The sequence below is a fragment of the Diaphorina citri genome, unplaced genomic scaffold (assembly GCF_000475195.1).
Source record: "Diaphorina citri unplaced genomic scaffold, Diaci psyllid genome assembly version 1.1 scaffold316, whole genome shotgun sequence".
Taxonomy (NCBI): Eukaryota; Metazoa; Arthropoda; class Insecta; order Hemiptera; family Psyllidae; genus Diaphorina; species Diaphorina citri.
In genome coordinates this window covers 24,578-49,578 of record NW_007377751.1, presented here as the reverse complement: position 1 = coordinate 49,578, position 25,001 = coordinate 24,578, and the positions used below count along the sequence as shown (strand labels likewise).

The window sequence follows — 25,001 nt, the reverse complement described above, 5'->3', positions numbered from 1 at the left end:
ATTTTGGATTTGTTTTTTTGGTTTTTTTTTGTTTTTTTTTTTTTTTTTTTTTTTTAAGTTAATAAATCATAAGAAATTCGCCTCTTGGCGTTAAATTTGGCAGACATGTGATAGCAGTATAGCAGATGTCCAAAGCAATGATCACGCCCTGTTGATGTTTCGTGAAGAATTATGCGTTTCGTCAATCAAGACAGTTTCATTTTCTTCTTTGGGAGAAAAAAAAAGCGCCTAGCAAGATCTTGTGTAGTCGAGGAGAAACTCTCTTGCGGGAGTTATTTCAGAGATTTGATCTCCAGGGAGGAAAAAGAGAAGAAGAAGAAGAAGAAGAAGAAGAAGAAGAAGAAGAAGAAGAAGAAGAAGAAGAAGAAGAAAAAGATCTTGTTTAGGAAAGGGAACTGAACATCCAGAAGAACCCCTTTGTAGGGACCTTCAAAACTAGGAGGCAACAGAAAATGCGGTTCTCAAATTCAGAATACATATTTCCATCTACTGTTGGTTCGTAGAATCTTAACCCATCCTTTAGGGCTATTTGCCCCTCCTTACCCATCCTTTAGGGCTATTTGCCCCCTCTTAACCGGTCCTTTAGGGCTGTTTGCCCCTACACCTTTTGACTTCAGATTTGGATTTTTCACAACTTTTTACGTAGGAATCGACCTTTTATTAATAATATTTTTCCAATTGCAACTCCTCCATTTGTCGATCCTTGGTAAAGTACCTAAGAGAACGGAACTTCCAATAATTTTTACTTAGTAGAATTTTCGACGGAATATTACTTACTGTTGTACTCTGACTAATAGAAGTTCAGGGGAACATAGAACGAAAACCAGAAGTCGAAGAATTACTTCTTTTGTCCCCTTGGTTCATTTGGAGATGCGGGTTAGAAACTATTAGAACAATATGATGTCTTGAAATAATCATATTATTATTTCCATGGAAACGGTGGTGTTGACTTCTCCACCAATTCACTCTACACTACTTGGTCTCGGAAGTATAACGAAATTACCTACCTATTTTATAGGTTTTAAAATCTAGGTATAGCTATGATAGAAGTTCGAGTACCTACCTATATTATTATTTAGACTAGTTTTAGAATACGTACACCTATGTCTCAAAGTATCCTTGTCATAAAAACGGTTGTTTTGACATCTCCACCAATAAGTACGGGGTGTATTGGTGGAGATGTCAAAACTCTCGTTACTCACATAATTATTCTAATCTACGAGTACATTTATTCCGAGCGGGGCCCCCAGGACCTACCCCCCTCCCTACTAGAAAACACTTCTATACCTACCTAATTCATTTGTATCAATCATTAGATCATTACCTATGGATTTCGAGTTTTTTTTTTTTTTTTAGAAAAAACCCATAATATCTAGTGTAAGTCCTCAAAACGCGGGGCCCCCAAAAGCGCGGGGCCCGTGGCAGTCTGCCATTCTGCCTTATGGGTAATCCGGCCCTGCAAATGATACACATAGGTACATAGCTACTTAATGTAAATTATAGCCTAGTGTAAGTCCTCAAAACGCGGGGCCCCCAAAAGCGCGGGGCCCGTGGCAGTCTGCCATTCTGCCTTATGGGTAATCCGGCCCTGCCTAAGAGAACGGAACTTCCAATAATTTTTACTTAGTAGAATTTTCGATGGAATATTACTTACTGTTGTACTCTGACTAATAGAAGTTCAGGGGAACATAGAACGAAAACCAGAAGTCGAAGAATTACTTCTTTTGTCCCGTTGGTTCATTTGAAGATGCGGGTAAGAAATTATTAGAATAAGATGTATTGAAATAATCATATTATGTTCATGGAAACGGTTGTTTCGACATCTCCACCAATTCACTCTACACTACTTGGTCTTGGAAGTAAAACGAAATTACCTACCAATTTTATAGGTTTTAAAATCTAGGTATAGCTATGATAGAAAATTGGGCTCTGAGATATGATTACATAAATTTGCAAACTCAAATAACCTAAGCAAAGATTAACCAATTAAACTGTCATACACCCCATATTCGAGGTAAAATTATTTATTTTACCAATCCAGGAAAATGAGGGTTCATTTTTATTGCACAACACTTTATCCTCATTTTACAGACTTTTGAAGGCAGATAAAGGAATTTTATTATGAGAAGTTAAAGAGCGAAAATTCCAGCCCTCTTTTCTTCGAATCTCTAGCTAGGGATCCCTATACTGAATTTATTATTTGTAATCATATCACCTTCCCTAATATTTAAAATATTGAATAAATTACCTATTATTAGGTATATGGTTGTTTTGGCATCTCCACCAGGAAGAAACAAATTTGGTGGATGTGTCAATCGCACCGTGAACAGTGTATTGAGAAATCCAAACTTTGCTATAACAGTATGTCGCTGTGGCATTAACAAATATCAAATATACACATCACTGATGAATATTACCTTACTATCCTACTATAAAAGCTATTTGAAGTCTCTTTTGCGCTCTGTCTTGTGTCCCGTCTTTAGATGTTTATTTGAAAATTCTTAGACAAGTGAAGTAGATAAAGTTACCATTTCTCCCTTAATTCTTCTTTCGTCATCAATTCATCACCCATGTAGGTAGATACAAGTATCTAAGGAAATTACTGCCTATTGCTAGGACCTACCAAAATATCTCATTACCAGTCTACCTCTCCAAAAGGAAACGAGAAAGCAGCAAATAATAAAAACAGAAAAAGTTAAAGCTCCGATTTTTTTCCTACATGGTGGTATCTATTGATTATACATGATTTGATCCGTCAAAAATATTGACAAGAAAATTATTTGATTTGATTTTTGATTCTTCTGTGGGTCCAGTCTGCTTCATTCAAGATAAACCGAAGTATTATTATTATTATATTACAATAGGTACTTGTATAGTTATCTAATTATCGATATTACCTATGTTATTTAGTAAATCTTTTGTAGTCTGCAGTGCTTTTATTCTTTTGGTGTTTTTTGATCCAATCATTTCTTTAAAATAATAATACTAATAATAATAAATAAGGCGCCTATTTAATAATTCTCAATATATTTTTCTTGTTTTTATGTTGATTAGGCTGATCTACCATAAGGCAGACTTGCTAACTACACAGTAGATTGCATTTTTAATCATAGGAGAGAAGAAAATGCCTGGAAGACATTCAGTTCATTCAGTCCCAGTTGTTAATGTGGAATCGGATTCATAAGCGGTTGGACTGGGTTCGAATCCTAGCGGCGACATAAATATCTACCTAATCGCGTTAGTATGAAAGTCGGACATTATACGTATATTTGCGGGATTTGGTTCAAAGAAAAATTTCCTTTTTACAGTGCCTATAAATACCTACAAGACACAAATGATTAAATGGCCAGTGTTTCTTTTTGTTCTCAGTTTTAAAGAGCCAAAATCCTTGGTTAAATTGGAAGTTTTAAAGAGCCTCAGTCAAATTGCAAACATAATAATATGCACTTCGGTTTTCAAAGTAACTTTATTCTTAGTCCTCATGTATTTGATTTTTATCCGAAGCTTACCTATGAAATCGACTTAAAGAAAACTTTATTTGCTGATTTTTTTATTTATTTTTTTCTGAATGTAAAATACATATTTCCTTTCATAATTACTTTTCAATCTGATAAAAAAATAATGTTGAATGTAAATTACAGGTTTTTGTATTGCAATAAACTACTGGGTGTTCAACAGGACAATGAATGCATTTTTCCATTTGTTTCAAGATGACTTGACTGGGAGAACCCAATTGTCAAAGTAGAACAGAATAAACCTCATTTATACTAAGTAGCCTCCACGAAGATTGTAAAATGCAGTCGGGCGTCCTTGGAAACGATTTTATCGGCCAATACTTCTTCAACCGTTTCAATCAAACCAAACTTTTGTGTGGAAAAATGTGCCTTTGATGAAACGGAAAGCTGATTTATACTACGTAGGATGATAATGAAAAGTGCATTTATCGCCGCAGTCCAAGTAAGGTCTTATATTTTTGATTGCTAAAACATAATAACAAACAATTAACCTAAAAAGTAGCAGGCAAAAACATGGAAAATGGGCACCCCAGATTACCTTAACTTCATAGCTCGTGATCTTTTGGTCAAGCGCTCGCCTGGTAATCAGGATAACGCGGGGTTCACTTCAAGACCTTGTCGGGAATCGAACCCGGCTTTTCTACATGTCAGACTGTCACCCTATGGATGACGACGCGTTTATCAGACTAAACCATTACTAACCAATGATCTTATCCAATAATAATTCTATCTAATAGGAGACCATGTCTTCTTTTCAGCTTCTTTAAAAAGCGATCCAGCGCTAGTGATTCATGGCTTATAATCTCCATTTGGTGCACACCTTATGTGAGCAATTCAGCATTTATAAAATGTATTCCAATAAATTTAATTGTACTATTAACTCTGGCTACCACGGTAGTTTTATATCAGATACTTTTGAATGGTTAATTATTTTAATGATATTTTTATGTTCAGAATCGACTCTGAACACTATAAGCTTGAATTTAAATCTAGCTAGTTACCTAGGTATAACATGTAATTATTTTGCTATAATATGTGGTGCTTACATTACATTACATTAAGAGTTCCTGGGTTTTTACAGGTGAATTAATAATAATTTGATATTAATAATTTGATTTGATAAAGAAAAAATAGAACGAAAGAAAATGGTGGTAAGCTTGGTATCCAATAATAATTCTATCTAATAGGAGACCATGTCTTCTTTTCAGCTTCTTTAAAAAGCGATCCAGCGCTAGTGATTCATGGCTTAGAATCTCCATTTGGTGCACACCGTAAGCAAATCAGAATTTATAAAATGTATTCCAATAAATTTAATTGTAGGTACTATTAACTCTGGCTACCACAGTAGTTTTATATCAGATACTTTTGAATGGTTAATTATATTAATGATATTTTTATGTTCAGAATCGACTCTGAACACTATAAGCTTGAATTTAAATCTAGCTAGTTACCTAGGTATAACATGTAATTATTTTGCTATAATATGTGGTGCTTACATTACATTAAGAGTTCCTGGGTTTTTACAGGTGAATTAATAATAATTTGATATTAATAATTTGATTTGATAAAGAAAAAAATGGAACGAAAGAAAATGGTGGTAAGCTTGAGTTTTTGATTGATGTAGGTACTGGAAAAGTTAATCGTTGTAAATAATTATTTTCCAAGAATTCTGGGTTGATAACTTCATTGAGTTCCTGTTGATTATTCTGCACACAATTTTCCAAGTCTATTAGGTTTACACTTACATTGGGCTCTGAGATATGATTACATAAATTTGCAAACTCAAATAACCTAAGCAAAGATTAACCAATTAAACTGTCATACAATTTGATTGTCAAGGAACATGATCGCCAGACCAGAATAGAGGCCAGCTTTATCACATTGAAATTACCTAGAATTAGCGTAGGTACTTGTCTTTCCTACAATGAGCAAGAACGATATTATTATTACGTAAGTAACATACCTATTACACAAAATGTATTATTATATCACATACAAGACATGGTGGAATAGATAACATTGTAACAATGAGGAATTGGAAGTCGCAAAATTGGTTTTTATTTTTCCAGTCCTTATTCTAAGTAAATTCTGAAGAAATATATCAGGTGACCATTCCACCTTGCCACCGAAATACTATAGAAAGTCGAACTAATAAATAATAAAATAATACAAGTAGTTTTTTGTATGTGTTTCGTATCTTGCCTACTGCCTAATACCAGTTAGGTATCCTTTGTTAATATTGATATAAATTATCGTTATTAAGAAGTGACTACTTAGCAGCTATCTCAGCAAATTCCTCGTATTAAGCTAAATAATTAAATGAATCATAGAAGATAATTCAAGATAGGTAAGTATATTCGTAGGATAGGAGCGAGATTGGTTAGGCTAGGCTACTCGTAAGTTGCTTAGGCTCATAAATACACAGCATTAAAGTCCTGAAAACATAGCAAAAATGGCCAGTTTGTCAAAGGAAAATAGAAAACAAATATCTGGGAATTTATACCCAAAAAATAAAGTAGCTTCTAAGTAACTGAGAAATATGAAAGTAAGGTGAAAGATAGCTAGGTATGTATACCTTGTACCTACCTATGTAATAATATGTTTTAGCTTTCTCATGAGCTATTCCTAAGTACCTACGAGTACCAATGTGCTTATTATAGGAAAGTAATTTAAACTTGGAATAGGTTCTCTACTCACAAGTGTTTAGATCTCTCAACTTCCTCTAGAATTTTGACCATCTCATATTCTTTCTGTGTCCTGTATCTGTTTTGTAAACCTCTCAATATCATTTCACTTGTAGATGTTTGTATAGATATTTTAAGTACTTTCGAATCTCAAGTTACGAGTACATTTATTCCGACAAGAACAGCAGATTTCAAGTGAAGGTACAGAAGAGGTCAGTCCAGATAGCAGCACCAGGTGGACTTGGTTCATGTGGGTACTCTAGAACTAATCTAAAAGGGCGTTCATAACATCCTCTCCGAAGTAGATTGAAAAATAACGCCCATTTCAAATTACGCCATCTTGTTTTTACGTATACTCGTGTTAATTATAATTTGAAAGAAAAAAGGATAAAAATAAATATAATACAGACTATTATTGTGATTATTTTTTACCGGGTTGAATAATAAGGACCTTAGTCCAGGCACGGCGAGTAGAAATTGCCTGGGGAAATTTGGTGCTTCCAGAGTTTTCGTCTTCTGATGGAGATCTGTTTTTTGATTATTATTTAGACTAGTTTTAGAATACGTACACCTATGTCTCAAAGTATCCTTGTCATAAAAACGGTTGTTTTGACATCTCCACCAATACAGGGTGTATTGGTGGAGATGTCAAAACTCTCGTTACTCACATATTCTAATCTACGAGTACATTTTTTATAAATAAAACCTTGCTTAAATTAAAAAAAAAAAAAAAAAATACAGCAGAAAAGAGATTTTGTTTACAGTTTATCTGAATAATATTATTTTATACGCGGATTCCCTTAGGGCCAAAACTATCTCACGTTGAACATAATTATTGTCGAACAATTCAAATTATTTTAATTTTATCATCATCCCATTCTTGTATTTTTCTTCTATAATATCTTTAGGCGGCATCAAAGCTTATTATCTGCATGCAACATCCCAGCTATCTGTGGTTTCTTATACAGTTTCGAATTTCAATTCCTTCAGTTCTGCTCCTTCTTCTTCTTCTTCCTCCTCTTCTTGGTCGTCTTCTCCTTCTCCTCCTTTTTCTTCGTCTTCTTCTTGGTCTTGGTTGTCTTCTTCTTTCCCCTCCTCCTCCTCCTTCTTCTTCCTCTTCTTAGTCATCTTCTTCTCCTCCTCTGCCTATCTCCTTTTTCTTCTGCTTCATCCTCCTCCTTCTCCTTCACATTTCCAATTTAATATCTGTTTCGGTCTGCTGATACAAATGACAGTCAATGAGTAAAATGTTATAGGATAAGCGACGTATAAATTCAGTCAAATCAGAGTGTCAGAGAACGCTACATTTTTACTTTCCTTATTTCTATACTGATGAATGACGGCTGTATGAATAGCAAGATGTCTAGAAGAACTACATATTTCCAAAAACCTGATAACTACAAAAATGTACCTACACACTGCATGTAGGTAGGTATGTGTAAACAGATTACCTACACTATTTCCAATCATTACGAGATGACTCCTAATTTTAATTCTACTCGTAAAAGTACCAGTAAATATTGAAAATTGAAATTGAGTTAGATAACAACTCTGGGTACATAGGTAAGTTGGTTTGTTATCTCGGTAAGTACATAGGTAGCAAGATAAGAAACCAACCAAGTACCTGTGTACCTATTTATCATTGGAGTTAACTATGAATACATATTCTACCAATAATTACTTTCCTGCTTAACTTTGTCTACCTATCTGGTTACCTTGGCATGTATGTATGAATCTGACTCACAAATTCGTACGAGTTAAACGGACATTATCTGAACTGTCTGACCAAGGGAAAGATAAGATTACAACCAGGTGTTATTTTTGTAGCACTTTACGGAGGAATGTAAATTGTATGAAGTAATCAAATAATGCTATCTATTGCTCAATGGCATGTATGAATCTGACTCACAAATTCGTACGAGTTAAACGGACATTATCTGAACTGTCTGACCAAGGGAAAGATAAGATTAAAACCAGGTGTTATTTTTGTAGCACTTTACGGAGGAATGTAAATTGTCTGAAGTAATCAAGTAATGCTATCTAACAGAGAAGAAGAAGACTAATATGAGACAGTAGATCCATTTGTTTATTAGGTATAATAAGTAATTCTTGGAAACCATTATTTTCACAATTTCTACCAGGTTCCTTGTTAAGTATGTACATAGTTCATTAAACTTGACCTTGCTGGGAAAAGTGCTCTTATGGGACCCCAAAAAGCAGAATAGGGTGGAAAATGAACAAGTAAGCTGATTTCACTGAAAATTGAGCCCACCAGGAATCAAACCTGGGACCTCCAGTGTGCAAGCCTAGTGTGATATCCAAAAAAAAAGTACTTACCTCACCCTAAGAAGCTATAGCATAGCTGAATAAACCAAGCATTGTGCCAATAAATGTGCTAAATTTTGCTAGAGTGACTCCAATGCTAGAAACATATTTATGACCAATAAAAAGTCTTAATAGGTATTTAAGTGTTTATTATGCAATTATTGCTATATTATTGGAATTCCAATATGCACATGAGTGTGTTTATTGATGTCAAAAGGGTCATCAATCTAAATCGAATTTTTCAAATTCCATAAGTACTCTGTGTTGGTCCATTGGAGGAATAGGTACCTAAAGGGAAAGAGTAACTTTTGTTGTGTGTACTTGTGTGTGTATTTCTACTGTGGCTATAGAATAAATGTAATGCACTAGCCTCCTAGTCCCTCATTGGGACAGGAAAGTCCTCAGATCGACCCGTACTATAAAGACGAGATGCTATTTGTCAACAGTGAGTACTTAGACAAAATAGTAATACTAGTTCTAGTCCCCTTAGTCAGTGCCATAAGTGAAGTCCATACTCAAGGCAAAGAGCTGGCTAGAACTATAAAGTCATCAATCAATATAGACTCAAGACCTAAGGTAGAATAGAATAAAATATATAGAATAGAATAGAATATATGGAATGGAATATACCCTGTTTACTCTGCCAGAATGAGACTGGTTGCCCAGTAGGGTATAGAGTCTAGGTACCTATTCTATTATTATAGATATGGGGTGACCCTACATTACACAGACGCTTTTCCGAAGAAACTTTCGTGAAACAAAAGACTTGACAAACATGAAGCTCAAGCATGTTCACAAAAAAAAAAAAAATCTTCAATATTTTTCCAATGTATCGAAGTTACTTACATAACATGGTTCTATTCGCCCTCATCGATTGCAATTGAAAAAACAAGCCACCCTGTATATCCACCTAGTTCTGAATAGTATTGTACGGAGCTCGTCACTTGTAATGTTAATGAGTCGTGTTGCCCATATTAATCTGTCAATTATAACGCCAAGTATAACCCATGTGCCTCCTTGCTCTAGGCACCTGTAGGTACATGCTATTTCTGGGCTTTTCAACACCACCCTCCCTCCTATTTTGGTCGGGTGGTAAAAAATTTACTTCCTTATCCCCTAGAAAGGAAAGTATTTGGTTAGCTTAGTATTTCAGTGTTTATTATGCAATTATTGCTATATTATTGGAATTCCAATATGCACATGAGTGTGTTTATTGATGTCAAAAGGGTCATAAATCTAAATCGAATTTTTCAAATTCCATAAGTACTCTGTGTTAGTCCATTGGAGGAATATAAGTACCTAAAGGGAAAGAGTAACTTTTGTTGTGTGTACTTGTGTGTGTATTTCTACTGTGACTATAGAATAGAGACTGAGATGTAAAAAAGATGAAGAAAAGGAAGGAGAAAAAGTAGGTACCTACATCCTGGGTTTTAGAAGGACAGTGATAAAGTGACAAATATTAGGTAGGTAGCATTTTGAAAAAAAAAAAAAGAAAATGTTTGAAGGAATGCTAAAGTGTAGTAAGTTTACATTCCTATTCTGGAGAGATTAAACATTAAGAATTCTATTCTGAGATGCGCTCTCACAGGCACAAATTTCAACTTCATAATCAAGTCATACCTATCCCTACTAATTGCACTCGGAGTTTAGCTTGTTCTCTACAGCCCAACACTTTTTCTGTTACTTGCTTAGGTAAGTAGGTATTTTGTTTCTGTCATAAACTAGTAAGTTACTTAAACTTATTATCCTTAGGATTGAGAATCACAAATACTTACTTCTTACTTGGCCTTTCCCTGGCCCCGTTCTGAATAGTATTGTACGGAGCTCGTCACTTGTAATGTTAATGAGTCGTGTTGCCCATATTAATCTGTCAATTATAACGCCAAGTAACCCATGTGCCTCCTTGCTCTAGGCACCTATAAAAGGTAGACGCTGTTTCTGGGCGTTCACACACCACCCTCCCTCCTATTTTGGTCGGGTGGTAGAAAATTTACTTCCTTATCCCCTAAAAAGGAAAGTATTTGGTTAGCTCAACCCATCTTTTGGGGCTCTTTGCCCTTACACCTAAGCCTCTGAGTGTTTTTTTTTTTTTTGTGTGTATGAATTTACGTGTCGGGAGGAAGGTGAGGTCTGAGGTGTAATTGGATAGATATTTCTTTCAGAGCTTTCGTTTTTTGCTGTCTTTTGAGATATTTCATTGAATTTTATTTCAGGAATATAACAAAGGTTGCATAAAATGATGGTTTATTTTCAGAAAAAAGAATCCCTGCTCTATGTAGATCTTTTAAACATCTTTTCAGGAAAACTGGTGGGTTATTTTTAAAAAGCTTTGAAAATTTTTCTTCACAGAACTGAAAATCTACTATGGTGAAAGATGTCTACGGTTTCCTTTATAACTGTATAAATGATTTTGAGTTCCTGAATTCTTAAATTTTATAGGTCTGAATTCTTAAATTTCAAAGCTTAAAGATAACAACTTCTTCTCTTTCTCAAAACTTACAACAAACACTAGAATGGATATATTTTCTGGAAACCTAACTGAAGACGTTATCTGAATATTAGCTGATACGGGAAATGACGAACAATGAGATTGCCTTTGGGCTTCTATTGATTCTGCCCATTGTTTCAGCCTGAATTTATTGTTTTCTCGATTATGCGATAATGGCACCACCATCACCAGTTTGTATTGTGTGTAACTGAAGAATACGAGAGTAACTTTTATATTGGCGATCGGGTAATCACAGACATGAATGGTGTGCCATATGATCTAGTATTCAGGGTGTTGCAATTTGTTAGTCCCATATGTGCTACAATGTGACCCGACTCACCTGACTTTTGTGCTACTATTAAATTGTTATTGCACAATAAAATCAAAAATATCAAATATATTTTATCAAGTTATAGCCAATTTAAAGCCACCCACCTTGTTGTACCTACCAATTTAAAGGTACCCGTAAAAATCCAAACCCTTTTTTCTTAACCTTATAAGGTATTTTTTAATTTTCAAGGAAAGGTATTGATACCATAAGAATACAGGTAAGATGAAAAAAAAAATGAATCACAGTCAGTAGAGATTTTATTTCCTAGAAAACGCTGTTCAGTTGATCACCCTATGTGTTAGTAAAATTTATCAGTAAAGAGCGAAGATTTGCTAACATGTTTTATGAGCGCACTAAAATCGTGTAATCTGAAGCAAGGTGTTTTCTTTATCATTTGTTCATTGATTTATATATTATGTCTAATGTTTAAATAAAGTTGACGCCTAAACGCCCCAGATAGTTTGTTCTGTGAGAGAAAAGGTAATTTAACTTCTGTACATAGTAGCAGGAGGTGTAACTTTTCACTTCTAGTTTTAAACGGTACTAGACCAGAAAATTTCATTAGACGAAAAAAGGCCTTTTTATTTCACTTATTTTTTTAACGAAGAAGAAGAAGGAAAAAAAATTGTGAAGAATGTTAAAAACTGGCTTAAAATAAATTATGTATTAAATTGAACCTCTCTGCAAAATTTGAGCGACCTGTGGCTAAAGGTAAAGTCCTGAGAACCGTTCATTCCTCTTGAGCTTTTTCCCCGTATAGCCCTAAAGAGTAAAATTTTGGTCCGGAATAACAGCCGAACCGTACCCTCTGGGAAGAGGGTCCAGGGTCATTATTGATCTGCATACTTTATTCAATCTTTGTGTTAAGTTTCATCTACTTTGGCCGAAATTTAAAGTCCTGAGAAAAAAGAACTCTTTTTGAGCTTTTTCCAAGATTTCACCGAAAATAACGGCCGAACGGTACATTTCCCGAGGTCCGGCCCGGGGGCACTTTTGATAATCATAAACAATCGAAGCTCTCTGCAAAATTTTAGCGACCTGTGGCTAAAGGTAAAGTCTTTTGTTTGGGGACCTGTCTAAGTGGGAAACCTGGATAACTGGGAAATTTCACCGAATTGATAATCAAAACCGTACATTTCTCGAGGTCCGGCCCGCGGGCACTTTTGACCATCATAAATTATGGAAGCTCTCTGCAAAATTTGAGCGACCTGTGGCTAAAGGTAAAGTCCTGAGAACCGTTCATTCCTTTTATTTGGGGACCCGTCTAAGTGGGAAACCTGGATAACTGGGAAAAAAATCGTGGCCTCTTTGTTTTTTTACTAAAAAAAATGTTTAAATGGGAAAATCGAGACTATAAGTGGGAATGACTTTTTCTAGATACAGTCGAACCTGTTTAAGTGGGAATCCAAGGGACGGACAATTTTTTACCACCTATCCAGGTTTCCCAGTTAAAAAGTGTCCCACTTAGAGAGGTTGCTATTTTCCTATTCCCACATATAGAGGTAAATGTGAACACTGGTTTGGAGGAAGGGGAATCTGTTTTTAGGGTTACTATGTTTTCCTACAAATTCCCACTTACAGAGGACCGCAGAAGGCTCCGGACCTAGGAAAATGGCAACCTCTCCCACTTACAGAGGCTCCGGACCGAGTATCTAGAAAAAGTCATTCCCACTTATAGAGGCTCGATTTTCCCATTTAAACAGGTTTTTTTTTAGTAATAAATTAAGGGGCCACGATTTTTACCCAGTTATCCAGGTTTCCCACTAAGACAGGTTGCGGAGCCTTCAGCGGACCTCTGTAAGTGGGAATTTGTAGGAAAACATAGCAACCTTAATGACATATTCCTCTTCCTCCAAACCAGTGTTCACATTTACCTCTATAAGTGGGAATAGGAAAATGGCAACCTCTATAAGTGGGACACTTTTTAACAGGGAAACCTGGATAATTGGGGAAAAAATTGTCGGTCCCTTGGATTCCCACTTTCGACTGTAGTGGATGTGCAGGATGTGTCAAGAACACTGTATTTAAATAAAACGCCTTATTTCTCTTCAAAGTATGCAACATGGATTGTATTTTAGAAACGCACAGAGAACTTTCAACTGCTCACTTCTCTTTGGCAAGTCCCCAGCACTTTTCATACCTCTTTGCTCCCCTCCTTTAACTTCCCCTATTCTCCGCAGCTATGGGTTGCTCCCTCCCTCTGGTTTGTACAATGTAATGTGTGTATTGTGTGTGTCTGTTTCTTAATTTCTTAAATTTCTTTTGAACTTGATTATTTATTACAATAGTTTTTAAGTTAGAAGATATTTATTTTAATAATTTTATTCTAATCCCTATTCTCCGCAGCTATGGGTTGCTCCCTCCCTCTGGTTTGTACAATGTAATGTGTGTATTGTGTGTGTCTGTTTCTTAATTTCTTTTGAACTTGATTATTTATTACAATAGTTTTTAAGTTAGAAGATATTTATTTTAATAATTTTATTCTAACGTTAAGTGTTTTTAATATAAGTGTTTTCCTATCTAACTAGACCAATGTATATAAATGTAAATACTTAATTAATTGACTAATTATTTAGGAATCAAAGTTGAAGTTGGTCCTCCAGATTTTTCAAATGTGTTTCTGTGTGCAACAATTGTACTTGTACTTGCGATACCAAGTACAATTAAAGTACTTGTACTTTGTACTTTGTACTTGCAAGTACAATTTTTCCAACTCTGCCCCATATTACTGAAAAGGAAGGTAAAATAAAATTCCTCGTATTAAGCTAAATAATTAAATGAATCATAGAAGATAATTCAAGATAGGTAAGTATATTCGTAGGATAGGAGCGAGATTAGTTAGGCTAGGCTACTCGTAAGTTGCTTAGGCTCATAAATACACAGCATTAAAGTCCTGAAAATATAGAAAAAATGGCCAGTTTGTCAAAGGAAAATAGAAAACAAATATCTGGGAATTTATACCCAAAAAATAAAGTAGCTTCTAAGTTAACTGAGAAATATGAAAGTAAGGTGAAAGATAGCTAGGTATACCTAGTAACTACCTATGTAATAATATGGTTTAGCTTTCTCATGAGCTATTCCCAAGTACCTACCAATGTACTTATTATAGGAAAGTAATTTAAACTTGGAACTTGGAATATAGGTTCTCTACTCATAAGTGTTTAGATCTCTCAACTTCCTCTAGAATTTTGACCATCTCATATTCTTTCTGTGTCCTGTATCTGTTTTGTAAACCTCTCAATATCATTTCACTTGGTAGATGTTTGTAGATATTTTAAGTACTTTCGAATCTCAAGTTTACAGTTTATCTGAATAATAATATTTTATACGCGGATTCCCTTAGGGCCAAAACTATCTCACGTTGTTGAAGGCTCTAATCTGCCCAACTTAAATTGTTTGCCTGTTTCTCAAGAACCTGTTACAATGCTCCTATCAGTACATACTTATCTAACATACTTATCTACTTATCCTCAGTGGTGCAGTTGTTAACGCGTTGGACTTGGATCTGGAGGTTGGTGGTTCGAGTCCAAGTCATGTCATGAAATTTATCTAGGTGAAATAATCGGGGAACGATGTTTGTGACAAGCATTTAAATATGCTTAACACAATTAAAATTCCTTCTTAACCTTCTTCTTCTATGTAAATACTTAATTAATTGACTAATTATTTAGGAATCAAAGTTGAAGTTGGTCCTCCAGATTTTTCAAATGTGTTTCTGTGTGCAAATGCTCAGCTCCTTATTGAGTAGGTAGAAGAGTCGGTGTACTTCTTGATGCCGGTCTACAAGAACAAATAATGCTGGCCAAAGGATCTTGTCTCATCAATCCGTTTCAATATTACACATTCCTTATATACATTTTTATTTACAAAGGTAAGTTGCCTCTTTTTATTCCTTGACTTGAGTGAGGGGGTAATCCTGACTCTCCAAGTTTGGCTCAAAGCTCTCCAGAGATCTCAAAGTTGAAGGCTCTAATCTGCCCAACTTAAATTGTTTGCCTGTTTCTCAAGAACCTGTTACAATGCTCCTATCAGTACATACTTATCTAATTATGCCATTTATTAACATGACATGACTTTAAAATGCACCCAAGACATGCAAAGGTTTCATGACTTGGTTCTCTGATAAGACATTTTCAAAAACCTTCCTAATATTATATCAGACTCTTCTCATCACCTTTATCCTTTCAATTGATGCATTTAATCATTAATTAGTTTCATGAACCTTTGATTGATTTTAATGTTTCCACAAAAATGATTAGGTAGATATATAATTACTCTTTACCTGATGTTAAATTTTGTTCATTATCAATGAAATTTTTCATCTCGAGAAATGATTGAGCAGACAGGTATGTAAATAGGTATACACCTAATCTAACTATCACCGGGCTATTTTTAATAACTCCTTATTTATTTATTTATTTCAAAGAACTTACCTTATTACTGATTATATTATTATAGATTATTATATTAGGTACCTATTATAGATTTAGTTTTAGTTTAGATTAGATTAGTACGTAGTCATAACATTGTACCACATACAATTGTATATTTGTACAAATAAAATTGATTGAATTGAATACCTATGAATCAGACTACTTACTCTGTCTTTTTCAAAATTATGTTTTTGTTGATAATCAAATTGCTTTGTGAGATGTTATCTAGAATTCTAACCTTTGTAGGTACTTACAAGCACAGGGTATCATAAATATGTAAGAGAAGACTCATCACCTTTATCCTTTCAATTGATGCATTTAATCATTAATTAGTTTCATGAACCTTTGATTGATTTTAATGTTTCCACAAAAATGGTTAGGTAGATATATAATCACTCTTTACCTGATGTTAAATTTTGTTCATTATCAATGAAATTTTTCATCTCGAGAAATGATTGAGCAGACAGGCATGTAAATAGGTATACACCTAATCTAACTATCACCAGGCTATTTTTAATAACTCCTTATTTATTTATTTCAAAGAACTTACCTCATTACAGATTATATTATTATAGATTATTATATTAGGTACCTATTATAGATTTAGTTTTAGTTTAGATTAGATTAGTACGTAGACATAACATTGTACCACATACAATTGTATATTTGTACAAATAAAATTGATTGAATTGAATACCTATGAATCAGACTACTTACTCTGTCTTTTTCAAAATTATGTTTTTGTTGATAATCAAATTGCTCTGTGAGATGTTAACTCTAGAATTCTAACCTTTGTAGGTACTTACAAGCACAGGGTATTATAAATATGTAAGAGAAGACTAATATGAGACAGTAGATCCATTTGTTTATTAGGTATAATAAGTAATTCTTGGAAACCATTATTTTCACAATTCCTACCAGGTTCCTTGTTAAGTATGTAGGTACCTACATAGTTCATTAAACTTGACCTCGCTGGGAAAAGTGCTGTTATGGGACCCCAAAAGGCAGAATAGGGTGGAAAATGAATAAGTAAGCTGATTTCACTGAAAATTGAGCCCACCAGGAATCAAACCTGGGACCTCCAGTGTGCAAGCCTAGTGTGATACCCACTAGGCCACGGAGGCTGAAACTGTCCAAAATACACCAACAATGTTTGTATAGGTATTAAGTTTATGTACTTCATTTGGAGTCCCTGAGTACTTGTGTCACAATTGTCACATACTTACCTATTAAAAAAAAAGTAAGTACCTCTGGTAAGTAGGTAGGTAGGTAGGTAAGTAGTTAAGAAAGAACTCAAAATAAAATATAAGTAACTAGTAGGTAAAGTAAATAAATTACTTGCTTGTAAGTAAAATGACAAATTAAATTTGTAAGTATGGTATTCTTTCTCATTTTCATACGGTTGTTCAAATGTAAGTAAGTATACCAATTAAGTACAAAAACTTCAATTCTAGAGATATTTCTACACTTTAAGTAATGCTTGTCACAAATATTCGTCAATTACACCGCTAAATCCGCTTTGGGTCTGAATCGAACCCGCGACCTAGCGCTTACAAGGCGGACGCGCTACCTTCCAAGCTAACTAGGCTGGCAAGCCATTTCGACATTATCTGAACTGTCTGACCAAGGGAAAGATAAGATTAAAACCAGGTGTTATTTTTGTAGCACTTTACGGAGGAATGTAAATTGTATGAAGTAATCAAGTAATGCTTGTCACAAATATTCGTCAATTACACCGCTAAATCCGCTTTGGGTCTGAATCGAACCCGCGACCTAGCGCTTACAAGGCAGACGCGCTACCTTCCAAGCTAACTAGGCTGGCAAGCCATTTAATCTCCACCAGGAAGAAACAAATTTGGTGGATGTGTCAATCGCACCGTGAACAGTGTATTGAGAAATCCAAACTTTGCTATAACAGTAGGTATGTTGCTGTGGCAATAATAAAAAAAAAAAAATCAAAATAAATATACACATCACTGATGAATATTACCTTACTATCCTACTATAAAAGCCATTTGAAGTCTCTTTTGCGCTCTGTCTTGTGTCCCGTCTTTAGATGTTAATTTGAAAATTCTTAAACAAGTGAAGTAGATAAAGTTACCATTTCTCCCGTCATCAATTCATCACACATGTACGTATAGGTAGATACGAGTATCTAAGGAAATTACTGCCTATTGCTAGGACCTACCAAAATATCTCATTACCCGTCTACCTCTCCAAAAGGAAACGAGAAAGCAGCAAATAATAAAAACAGAAAAAGTTAAAGCTCCGATTTTTTTCCTACATGGTGGTATCTATTGATTATACATGATTTGATCCGTCAAAAATATTGACAAGAAAATTATTTGATTTGATTTTTGATTCTTCTGTGGGTCCAGTCTGCTTCATTCAAGATAAACCGAAGTATTATTATATTACAATACTTGTATAGTTATCTAATTATTGATATTACCTATGTTATTTAGTAAATCTTTTGTAGTCTGCAGTGCTTTTATTCTTTTGGTTAGGTACCTACAGGTTTTGTTTGGTTAATGCCTTAAGGCAGGTTTGACTTAGAGAGTACCTTATGTCGATTTCGGTCGTTCTTTCGTGAAGTTCGACTTCTTCGATATAGGATTATTATCATAATTATTAAGTTTTCTTTTTCAATATCCAGATATTGAGGGTTTTTTTCGATGTGCAGATATGGATGGATGAAGAGGCAGGTCGAGGGAAATATGATTTACAGGAGATCAAAAAGGTTTGGTTAGGTACCTACAGGTTTTGTTTGGTTAATGCCTTAAGGCAGGTTTGACTTAGAGAGTACCTTATGTCGATTTCGGTCGTTCTTTCGTGAAGTTCGACTTCTTCGATATAGGATTATTATCATAATTATTAAGTTTTCTTTTTCAATATCCAGATATTGAGGGTTTTTTCGATGTGCAGATATGGATGGATGAAGAGGCAGGTCGAGGGAAATATGATTTACAGGAGATCAAAAAGCGAAGGAATGTCTAGGAGTTCCAGCTTGTGAAGAATGTTAAAAACTGGCTTAAAATAAATTATGTATTAAATTGAACCTCTCTGCAAAATTTGAGCGACCTGTGGCTAAAGGTGAAGTCCTGAGAACCGTTCATTCCTTTTGAGCTTTTTCCCCGTATAGCCCTATAAATAGTAAAATTTTGGTCCGGAATAACAGCCGAACCATACTCTCTGGGAACAGGGTCCAGGGTCGTTATTGATCTATTCTTATACGTATCTTCTTCCCTACTACTTCTATCTACCTAGTGATCCAACTATTCCTTAAAAATGCGAAATTGAAACCCAGGTTCTATATTCCCATTAAGAGGGTCTAGGGAGGGTTCGGTTTAGGTCACCCTAGACATCCTGTACGTAGTAAAAATGTTCACATGTAATATGGTGGGAATGTGTTAAAAAAAAAAAAAAACTTGTGATTAGAGAACTGTATAGGGTGTGTAGGTACTGTGTAGAATGCTCTCTCTTTCTCTCTCACTCTCTCTCTCTCTCACTCACTCTCACTCTCTCACTCACTCTCACTCTCTCTGACTCTCTCTCTTTCTCTCACTCTTTCTCTCACTCTCTCTCTCTCTTGACTTCATTCATATCCTATACATCAGGGCATGGGGTCTACAAGGGTCGTAAACACGATGCTCTTGGTTATCAACAGTCTCCTAAATTACCTCTAATGAAGAAAGTAGATTGTTTTATTTTTGGGTCATTCTTCTCATTCTGATTCCTGGTTGAAACTCAAACGATAGATTTAGGTTGCCTTGATTTTTTAGGCCGTCGATTGATTCGATCAATGGTCGATCGACGAGGTGAATCTATGTTTTCGAGGCAGTGTACGGTTTCCATCGACATCAATTGACGGCCGCCGACTATGTTTCGTCGACTTTGTTTGGACACAGCTTTAGAAATAAAATGAAGTTTGATCAAGGGTGGGGAAAAAAAAAAAAAAAAAAAAAACTTGTGATTAGAGAACTGTATAGGGTGTGTAGGTACTGTGTAGAATGCTCTCTCTCTCTCTCTCTCTCTCTCTCTCTCTCTCTCTCTCGCTCTCTCTCTTTCTCTTTCTCTTTCTCTCTCTCTCACTCTCTCTCTCGCTCTCTCTCTCGCTCTCTCTCTTTCTCTCTCTCACTCTCTCTCGCTCTCTCTCTTTCTCTCTCTCTCACTCTCTCTCTCTCTCTCACTCACTCACTCACTCACTCTCACTCTCACTCTCTCTCTCTAACTCACTCTCTCTCTCACTGAGTTTAGCTGCCTATGCATTTCCAAAACATTTCACGAAAAGATTATATTATCCTCTTGAATATTCAAATTTCAGAAGCTATTAAGAAACATCTAATTTATTTCACTTGACGCTCCGAGTTTAGCTGCCTATGCATTTCCAAAACATTTCACGAAAAGATTATATTATCCTCTTGAATATTCAAATTTCAGAAGCTATTAAGAAGCATCTAATTTATTTCACTTGATGCTCAAGTCTCCCGTACTGCTCTCCTTCTGAATAATGTAAACAAAAATAAGTTAAAAATATGAAACAGCTGGCTCGATCCGCTTCTCTTATGGTTCTGAAAAATTCCTTGTCTTTTGAAGAAGTAATAATTATTAGGTACCTACATAAACTGGCACTGTACCTACAGGGACCTTAGAAAGTCGGGCATTTTTTACAATACATCTTAATTTGATGGCCATTAGATTGAGTATGTACCTAGTTATAAGGGTACCTATAAGTTTTTTTTTCTCTCCCTCTTTAATTGGGGGGGCTAGTGTTCGAGGTCAAGAAAATAGCAAAAAAGCAACCACCAGTTTCGAAAAAAAAACCCATTCTTATACGAATTTACGTGGTAGAAAATAGGATGAAATTAATCTGCCTCGGTGGTGTAGTGGTCAAGGCGCTCGACTGGTAAACAGGAGGGCGTGGGTTCGATCCCAACCGAGGCATGGAATTTTATCCTCATTTATTTGAGAATTTGACCACAATAATAGTAGCCTACTACTGGAGTAAAGGGACGTTTCAGTCCTATGCGAGCAGTATAAATAAGCACTATTATTATTATTACTATTATTATCTTGCCTCGATTGTGTGGTGTGGTCAAGACCCTCGGCTGGTAATCGGGAGAGCGTGGGTTCCGTTTCACTCAAGGCATGAAATTTTCTCAACATTGTTCGAAAATTTGACCACAACAACAGTAGTAGCCTACTGAGATAAAGGGACTCTCCAGTCCTATTCGACCAGTACAAAAAACCCCTATTCTTATTAGGTACTATTCTTAAGAAAGGAAGAAAGCAATACCTTGGTCCTAGTGTAATATTGTAGAAATGTATGCCCTGATGAAATTGGCATTATTTGATTCCGTTGGAGGTTTTAGTTCTTCTATTAATTTATCCTTCCCTTCTTCTTATGAGATTTCTCATTTCTCCTTCTTCATAACAGTAGTAGCCTACTGAGATAAAGGGACTCTCCAGTCCTATTCGACCAGTACAAAAAACCCCTATTCTTATTAGGTACTATTCTAAAGAAAGGAAGAAAGCAATATCTTGGTCCTAGTGTAATAATGTAGAAATGTATACCCTGATGAAATTGGCATTATTTGATTTTGTTGGAGGTTTTAGTTCTTCTATTGATTTATCCTTCCCTTCTTCTTATGAGATTTCTCATTTCTCCTTCTTCTATATCTTTCCACTTCTGCGTTTTCTTCCTGGAAAGTGCTACCTACGTTAAAACTGTTGATGTAGAATCATTAGTGACAATGAGATGCTTTTATCATTATTCCGCTGCCTTACTTCTTATTCTCTCTTCTTATCGAGATCGTCTTTTCCTTAGTTTTGAAATCCTCTTTAGTATACTTCCTCTGGTATTTTTGTTCCTTTGCCGTTTTCATCTTCTTCTCCTTGCAGGCAGGTATATTGTAAGTGTACTTGCCTAATTGTAATTACCAAGACTTGCTTTTGAGTTTCCAACTTGAAACAGCTACTTTTTTCTCTTCGTAACGGGGCAAACATTACTGGTTTCACAGTAAACAAGGCTTATTAAGTCGTTAACGGCGCAAAGTGTTGAGAAAACGCAGGAATTCCCGTCTCGTTTGCCAACATTCCGAGAGTCTCTTTGATCTAGGTATTCCTTGAAGTGACAAGTTCTAAGTAAATCTTTTGCTTGTGGGACGTGGTAATTACCGACTTGTGGATCGAATAGAAGGCAGATCTCTGTGACGACATTGAACAATAAAATAATGATTGCGATAATGCCGCTTTGATTATACCGCCCGAATGACTCATGTTTAGAGAGCCGGGACGAAGGAACTTTTCAGTCCTATTCGGGAAGGATAAATAGATACTGGAAAATAATATTATATTCAAAGTCTACCAAGTCCGTTTACGCCGGCCAGGCTAATTCCTGAAAAGAATGGTGTTGTAGTTCACAAACTACAATAAAATGAATTGAAGAAATTATTGGAGGGCAAAAAATCGTTCTGTAAACTACAATGTGTACAACTCAATGCCTTTCAGGAATGAGTCCCTGATCAGTAAAGATTCTAGGCCCAGGATTGAAATCATCTAGTTCCGTTTTTATGAATGAATATTTTTCGAGTTGACTGTTCGGAAGATTTGTACAGACCGGATGAATTGATCACATAGATGGAGAGTGGTGTCTAGGTTGATTTATTAGGACTAAAGATAAGTGTGGTGACTAGTGACTCATCCTGAGTGTGTAGGCAGTGACCATTGGTAGCTATGTCCAAGGACTTGGATTATAAAGGTATACATACATAGAAATAGACTAGTTGTCCGTTCGGTATGGGTTTGCCTCTGTCTAGGTTGATTTATTAGGACTAAAGATAAGTGTGGTGACTAGTGACTCATCCTGAGTGTGTAGGCAGTGACCATTGGTAGCTATGCCCAAGGACTTGGATTATAAAGGTATACAATATACATACATAGAAATAGACTAGTTGTCCGTTCGGTATGGGTTTGCCTGTTTCTGATTAATAAAACAATGGCATACGAGCCATCTTCATAGCCAAGCTCCTTATTAGAATCTTTTCCTAAGCCCTCTCTTGGGGATATGTTGGTTTAGAGTTTGCGATTTGTAATTCGCAATTAGGTAATGCAGACAGGTCGTAAACTGAGGACCCTGTCTTGTTTAGTTTTGGGAAAATATCTCATTGGACAATAGATTAATGTGGCCAAAGAGATGTAATTCGCAATTAGGTAATGCAGACAGGTCGTAAACTGAGGACCCTGTCTTGTTTAGTTTTGGGAAAATATCTCATTGGACAATAGTTTAATGTGGCCAAAGAGATATTAAATAAATACACATTTTCTTATATTTTTTTCTACTGAGGACTCAGTTTCTACGTGAACTCACTGAGTGATAAAAAGTGAATGAACAAAATGACTCTGTAAGCATATTTCATTACAAGGACTAAGGAACTATGTAATATGTTCTAATTGTATCCCAGAAGAGATAAATAAATACACATTTTCTTATATTTTTTTCTACTGAGGACTCAGTTTCTACGTGAACTCACTGAGTGATAAAAAGTGAATAAACAAAATGACTCTGTAAGCATATTTCATTACAAGGACTAAGGAACTAACTATGTAATATGTTCTAATTGTATCCCATCCAACTATATTTGTTTGAGAATGAAAGCAATTTGCCGACACATTAACCGCCTCCTTTTTACTCGATAGCTGCCACTGCTGCCACAGAACTAGTAATTTTAGTCCACGCTAGCTCCTTTTTGATGTTCGCTCATGTTCTATTCGCCTTGTGAGTTGTGACTTCTAAGGAAAATTACTAGGTACGTTTATATTTAGAAGGAAAAAAAAAATCTTCTCTGCACAATGTTTAGTTCACTTCTATAAGCTTCAGTAGAAATGCTGAAAGAATTCATTCACAATCTCATTTAAAAAGAAATTTATTGCATTGATACATATCTTGCAGCATGAAAGTATAATACCTCCTCAACTCCTCATTCATATTACGATTTTTTCCCCTTAGAAATATTTTAGACTAACTTCAACTTGCATTTCTTAAGATCTTGTCTATGACCTAGCTTTCAATCAAATGTAAATGAACCATGCTAAGCTTATCGGTACAAAAGAAAATGCTGACAGTTGCTACGAGTCTAATGAACTCATTTCGCTATGAATTCTGTAAATGAAGGAGACTTTTGCTATGCAGACCTACCTGAAGTTGAAACATTATTAAAGTCGACTTAAGTTGAGAATATTTGAAATGTTTCTATTTACGAAATTTCATAATTAGAAAGCTGTCTTTTACCATTCAGAGGGTATCTAATCTTCTTGAGGCCTATTTCCTCTTTCCTCCTTTTATTCCCACTCTTAGTCGTCCTCATCTTCTCCTTACACTTCTTTCTCTTCCTCCACCTCCTTTTTCTCCTTCTTCAGACGAAAAACTTAATGTGGAAAGTTATTTCTTGGTTCGTTAGAGACTTGGTGACGGAACGTGTTTTGAACGGCCCAGGGGCAAATCTTTCCTCACCTCATAACCTCCTCCTCCTCCTCCTCCTCCTCCCCCTCCTCCTCCTACCTCTACCCCTCTTTACAATTCTTCGAGCAAAACTCACAAGTTGGAAAATTAATATTATTAAATGAAAAGCCTGCTTATGAAATCGTCTGGTGCAAAATAAGTCACATAAGAGCTTCCAGGGCTGAATGGAAGACGGCGTACTTATTTAAATTTTCTTGTTTGCGGTTTATAAATTGACATTTTGAGAAGTTGGCAACTCATTCCTTTTCTAAAAGCTTTCCGTTTCTTAGAAAAAGACTTCCAATAGAAGGAAATTGATGAGCAACTCTTTTCATTTTCTTGTGGCTTCTGTGGTTACCGAATTTCGAACATCAACTTTGGAGTCTGGATCAAAATGAAAATGAGCATTTATGCTACAGTCAGAAAGAAAGTATGCCGGAAAAGAGAAACAGCATGAGAGAGAAAGTAGTGAGAGTTTGTAGTTGAAATTTACCTGAGAATAAAATATGATGGTTTATGAAATGAAACCCCATTTTCCCATTGGGAAAGAAGGGGGGGCACCCAGGAGACCAACAAGAGGGGAAGGCATGGGAACCAAATACAAAGGAAAGTAGGGGAAAAGGAGCGGGAGGGGGAGGAGAGATTGAAAATTACGCAATAGCACTCTATTCTGCATTGGAAATATATTTTGAAAAAAAAAAAAAAAAAAAAAAATTTTATTTTTC

At 35.4% G+C, this 25,001-nt stretch overlaps 1 protein-coding gene across 1 annotated transcript in view; it reads left to right on the top strand.

Moving 5' to 3' along the window:
- LOC113465300 overlaps positions 1-25,001 on the top strand; it is a 31,894-nt gene that overhangs the window by 482 nt on the left and 6,411 nt on the right. The gene's annotated exons all lie outside the window — the stretch shown is intronic.